Genomic DNA, 6277 nt, shown 5'->3' with positions numbered 1-6277 from the left:
CATTTGACCCCACACACAGGGTTGGAGAAAGAGAAGGAATGAAACCGAGGGACACAGGGAGGGCACAGGGAGGAAGTGAGGTGAGTGCTGTCACATGGTGGAATCCCCATGTAACATGCGATCCGTGGCGTGAACCTGATGCATGAAGTAGAACAGGTCTGGATTGTTGAGTGGGAAACTGATGTGTTCCACAAGCCTCCAGCCAATTAACAGTAAAGAGAGTTTCGGGGTTTTATCCTACTCTGAGCCTCAGTTTCCCCATCTGTTCTTCTGGGCTGGAGGGAGGCGGAAGGCCTATTCCTCACCCCCTCTTCCTTCCCTTTGCTCTCATAATCCACCCATCCCTGCTTCCCCCAGGAGCATCCAATGCCTGAGAAACATCATCCACCAGAATCCCATCTCAGCCTTCATCCTACACAGCACCTCGGGGATGGTGGTCCAGCTCCCGTGAGCCCTCAAGTCCACCAGAGCCATGTGGCACATCCTGGCGAGGGGAGAGGGAGGAAATGGAGCTAAGCCCTGGAATCAGAAAGGGACCTGGAGACAGAGCCTCTCTGGTGAAGGAGGGTCTGGGGGACAGACCTTGGAGCCCCCAAGCCATAAAGAAGGGGACTCTTAGAGGTTACTCCCTCTTGCTGAGAGGGTAGGATGCTGCCTTTTGTCACCCACCTTGGTTCATGGTCATATCTGGTAGGAGTGGGAGTGGCAGAGCTGGTGCAGGTTGGTAACTGCTGCCTACCACCACTGTCTGGAGATCTGTGAGCCCCTGGCTCAGGAAAGATGGTCGAGTGTGCCCCCAAAGTCCCTGCGCCTCCTTGGAAACATCCTGAAGGAGGTATGTTGAGCTGCACTGTGACCCCTCGGCTCTCTGTGATGGCCAGGCATGTCTTTCCCCATCACCCTGGCCTGGACCAAGGGGAAACAGGACTATGACTCGAAGCAAGTCACCTTCTTCTGCCTGACACCCTCAGGATCTTAGGCCACCTGATTAAGTCACCTTCCCTTGGTTTCTGCGTCTGTAATGGAGAGGCTTGACTCAATTGGAGACTCCCCAATAATGCTCTGGTTTGACTAGAAAGACAAATCCAGAGACATTCATGTGTGTAAGAGAGAGGTTTAAACCAAAGAGAAAACATCTCAGCCCAGTCCAGATCAAGTCCACAAGTCCGATATTAGCCCATATGCCCCATACTAGTCTATAAAATCCTCTTTAGACTCACACAACACATGCAATGATGGGGGACCCCAGGCTTGTCTACCAGCACTCACTGCAGAACTTGTCCCAGCATCCACGAGGGGGCATAGCCCAAGCGCCTGCAACTGACACATGGATAAACCAAGTGCGATTGTTGTTAGAAGGTTCCATTGAGTTCTCTGTGCACAAGAGAGCAAAGCCCTGCCTGGTCCTATGCCATCCTCACAGTTGTTGTGTTTGGGCCCATTGATGCAGCCACTGTGTCAATCCATCTTGTTGCGGGTCTTTTTCTGTTTTGTTACCCTTTCATTTCACCAAGCATGATGTCCTTCTCCAGGGACTGGTCTCTTCTGACATCATGTGCAAAGTACATCAGATAAAATCTAGCCGTCCTTGCCTCTAAGAAGCATTCTGGCTGTACATTTTCCAAGACAGATTTGTTTGTTCTTTTGGCAGTCCAGGAGATGTTCAAATTCTTCACTGGTGCTGCGGTTCAAATGCATCAATTCCTTTTCCGCCTTCTTAAGTCAATGCACAATTTTCACATGCATATAAGGCATGGGAAGATAGCATGGCTTGGACCAGGTGCACCTTAGTCCTCAAAGTAAACCCCTTGCTTTTCAACACTCTAAAGGGGTCTTGTGCAGCAGATTTGCCCAATGCAACATGTCACATGATCTCTTGACTGCTGTTGTCATGAGCATTGACTGTAGATCTAAGCAAGACAAAATCCTTGACAGCTTAAATCATTTCTCCATTTGTCTATGTTCTAGCTTGAAGGTCTGTGAGCTAGAGGTTGTGAGCACTTTGACCTTCTTCTCATTGAGTTGTTATCCCTACTGAAGACTGCAATCCTTGATGTTCATCAGCAATTGCCTCAAGTCCTCCTCACTCTCAGCAAGCCAGATTGTGTCACCTGCATATCACAGATTATTAATAAGCCTTCCTCCAATCTTGACGCTGCATTCGTCTTCATATAATCTAGCTTCGCTAATTATTTGCTCGGCACACAGATTGATTGAATTCATATGGTGAGAGGGTACAACTCTGACACACCTTTCCTGAGTTTAAGCCCTGACGTATTTCCTTGGTCTCTTCACACAACTACCTCTTGTTTCACGTACAAGTTCGGTGTGAGCACAATGAAGTGTTCTGCGATCCCCAATGTCCTCAAGGCTACCTGTAGTTTGTTATGATCTACACAGTTGAATGCTGCGGCACAGTCAATAAAACACAAGTAAACATCTTCCTGGTAATCTCTCCTTTGAGCCAAGATCCGTCTGACATCAGCAATGATATCCCTTGTTCCACGTGCTCTTCTGAATCTGGCCTGAACCTCTCTGGCAGCTCCCTGTCAATGTACTGCTGCACCCATTATTGGACGATCTTCAGTAAAATTTTACTTGCATGTGATATCAGCGATATTGTTCTATAGTTTGAGCATTCTGGTGGGTCACCTTCCTTTGGAATATGCACAAATATAGCTCTCTTCCAGCAGTCAGCTGATCAAGTAGCTGTCTTCTAAATTTCTTTGCATAGATAAGTGAGTGCTTCCGGTGTTTGACCACCTGTTGAAACAATTCAATGGATCATCCATAGATTCCTGGAGACTTGTTTTTGGTTAATGCTTTCAGTGCAGTTTGAACTTCTTTCAGTACCATTGGTTCTTGCTTATACACCCCTTCCTTAAATGGTAGAACATCTACTAGTTCTCTTTGCTACATTGATTTCATATATCCTTTCCATCTTCTTTTGATCTTCCTGCATCATTCAATATTTTGCACATAGAATCTTTCAATATTGCAACTCAAGGCTTGAATTTTTCTTTAGTTCTTTCAGTTTAAGATAAGCTGCGTATATATTCCTACATAGAGCTGAGTATGACTCAACCACAGAGAACATGGAGTTCTGGCGCATGCTACAGTCGTGTTTCCCAAAATAGGTGATACCGTCTCGAGTGGGGTGTGGGAGACACTGGAAAGATTCAGGGGGGGGGGGGGTCTGCCAAAGCAGATGCCTACACTTTATCCTGTATTATAGGCTAGAGTAAGAATATTTGTGTTTCTCAGGGGGACACAGCTTTGGGGGTCTGTTTGTTTGTTTGCTCCTGAAAAGTAGGTGGTAGGCCAAATAAGTGCAGAGACCTATGAGCTAGAACATAGACAAACCACAAATACACCCTACTGAGTAAAAGAAGTCAGAAAACGACACATGGTAATCTGATCCCACTTAAATGAAATATTTAGAATATTCCACTCCATGGACACCAAAGTTCATTAGTGGTTACCAGGGGCTCCAGGAAGGAAAAGACAAGGAGTGATTGCTCTCCATTTCTTTTAACTCAACTTCTCAAACTCACTGTCACCGAATTGATTCTGATTCATAGTGATCCTGTAGGAGAGGGTTGAATTGCTGCTAGGAATGTGACTCTTTTTTTTTCTTTTCTTAAAACTGATAAAAAGTTATCAGTTTGTTATCATTTATTTTGCTTAACCATCTAAGATGTTCGCAGTCATCAGCAGTTCCAGGGTGTCATCGTTACATAGTCTGGTGCCAACTTGAGACTAGTAAGAGTGAAGGGGTGGAGTTTACCCTATCAATCTTGATGAACTCATTTGGAGGTGCTATGGAGATAAATAGCTTGCTGGAGGCAGGACACACACACACACTGCTTCGTCTCCCTGTGAGACCTTCCTACTGACAAGACACATGGAGCTACACTGATGGCAGCCAGAGCCTTAGCTGGAGGGGCCACATTGAGACCTACAGCAGCTCTAAGATGTTTCCACTGCCACTGGATCCACAAGACTTTCCACCCACTTTCCTGTGATCTTCCTGCACCCATTGCATGTGCTGAGTGAATCTAAAGAGGAATTTAAAGACTGGTAACGGACATGTGAGCTAATATATCAGACTGGGCTAGGATGTTTTCTTAATATACAATTACTCTTTTATACAAACCTCCTTCTTATACACATATGTGTGTCTATGAATTTGTTTCTCTAGTCAACCCAGACAAACACAGAGAGCAATCTCAGGTGCAAGCGGACCTTCAGGAATCTCGGTGGAGCTGTTAGTGGGACGAACCTTGTGGGTAAAATATAGGCATACTTTTGATAGCACGTGTGATGGGATGTCTCTAAAACTGACTCTCATTGGTTCATTCTCAGCAAACTGACCTGGCCACTCAACATGGCCTTTCTTGTTTCTGATGTTAGTGCATGTTCTCTTTGTAAAATAAACTCACGGCCATCAGAAGACATTGGCTTGACACATGGCATCTTGTTCTTCTCCTCATCCCTGAGACTCTTAGGAAATTCTAATTCACTTCCACAGAGCTTTTGTGGCTTCCTGGTGAGGCAGGGCACACTGAGCCATCACCAGCTTCCATCTGGAGGAAGTGCCCAGTGTCCCCCTCTCTTCTCCTCAAGACTATAAATCATTATGGGAGTAGAAAGCCACATCTTTGTCCCTCAGAGCTTCTGGTGGTTTTGAACTGCTGAACTTGTGGTTAGCAGCCCCACACAGAATCAGTACCCCACCAGGGCTCCTCACATTTCTGTTGGGCATATCGAACCTTTCAGAAATGCCTAGTAGTGGTGGTTACACTACATGGTAGATCTCATTAATTTTACCGACTCGGGTACTTAGGTCGCCTTAAACAGCAATTTGTTATACACATTCTACCATAATCAAACTGTAGGGGTTTTTGGTTGGTTTGTTTTAACTACAAAGCTTCTCTGTTTTTGTTTTTGTGTTTCGAATGACCATTTTCACAAGGTCCACCCATGAAATTTCACCAGATCCTTCGATGTTTCTTCTTCTTGTTCTCATTAATTCAGCTAAAGGTGGATTTTGCCCAAATAGTCTCTAGTTCAATTTGTAGAAATGTTTGCTTTGGCTAAGTTTTCAGTTTCTGCTTGGATTTTTATAAAATGTGGAACAAATGTAACTTGATATTATATAATTCGAAGTGCTATTAAACAACACACAAAGACACGAGCACACACAGCATGGCAAAATCAAGAGAAGGTCTGCCAACTGGCCGGCCAAGTGAAGCCCCATAAGCTGGTAGTGCTAAGAGACCACTGTGCCGGCTGGCATAGCCAAGAGAGGAGATCGAAGCTGGCATGCTGAGAGAAGGATGTGCCAACGTGTGCAGCTGAGAAGGCCCTGGGAGCCGTTCTCGTTAGAAACTGTCCGGATTGAAGAATTACATCCAGGCTCACAAGTAGTGTCCTGTTGCTTCCAAGTGGGTCCTCATTTTGAGTTGGTGCCTGTTATTTCTCTAATAACCCACAACATTGTGTGTTTGGGGGTGGGGGAGGCAGAGAACAATAAACATGGAATTAGGAGCATCATTGCTATTACAGATGGGCCTTGGCTGGAAGCAGAGTATATCATAAGGGTGTTTGCTGTGTTTTATTGACTGTGCGAAGGCACTAGACTGGGTGGATCATAAGAAATTGTGGATAGCATTTCAAAGACTGGTAATTCCAGAATACTTCATTGTGACCATGTGTAGGTTCTACATAGACCAAGAGGCAGGCATTCAAATAGAACAAGGGATAAAGTTCAAAGACAATATCTCTTTGGCGGCTGGTTTCAAGTCAGGAAAGGCGTGTGTGTGTGTGTGTGTGTGTGTGTGTCAGGGTTGTATCTTTTCATTATACGTATTCATCTGGTTGCTGAGCAAATAATCCAAGGAGCTGGACTATATTTAGATGGATTCAGCATCAGGAATGGAGGAAAACTAATTAATATCCCATGATATGCAAATGACCAGCCTTGCCCGCTGAAAGTAAAGAGGATTTGGAACATCCCCTGATGAAAATCAGTGTATGGAGGTACGGATTACACATCAATATAAAGAAACAAATATGCCCCCGACTGGACAAAAAATGAAGAAAAGATTGATGTTGTCAAGAATTTCATTTTCCTTTGATCTATTATCAATGCCCATGGCAACAGCAGCCAAGAAACCAAAGGATGGATTAGGGCGCTGGACAAATCTGCAGCAAAAGATCTCTTCAAAGTATTGCAGCAAAGCTGGCCCTTTCAGATTAAGGTAGGAATGGAGCC

The 6277-nt window shown here is 45.0% G+C and overlaps 1 pseudogene; it reads right to left on the bottom strand.

Annotated features, from left to right (window-relative positions):
• Positions 1 to 3684: 3684 nt before the first annotated feature.
• LOC142448593 (elongin-C pseudogene) lies at positions 3685 to 4476 on the bottom strand (annotated as a pseudogene).
• Positions 4477 to 6277: the final 1801 nt, after the last annotated feature.

Source organism: Tenrec ecaudatus, chromosome 5 (genome assembly GCF_050624435.1).
Source record: "Tenrec ecaudatus isolate mTenEca1 chromosome 5, mTenEca1.hap1, whole genome shotgun sequence".
Classification (NCBI taxonomy): Eukaryota; Metazoa; Chordata; class Mammalia; order Afrosoricida; family Tenrecidae; genus Tenrec; species Tenrec ecaudatus.
Note: the sequence above shows the minus strand (reverse complement) of the source record. Positions and strands in the feature narration are given on the sequence as shown.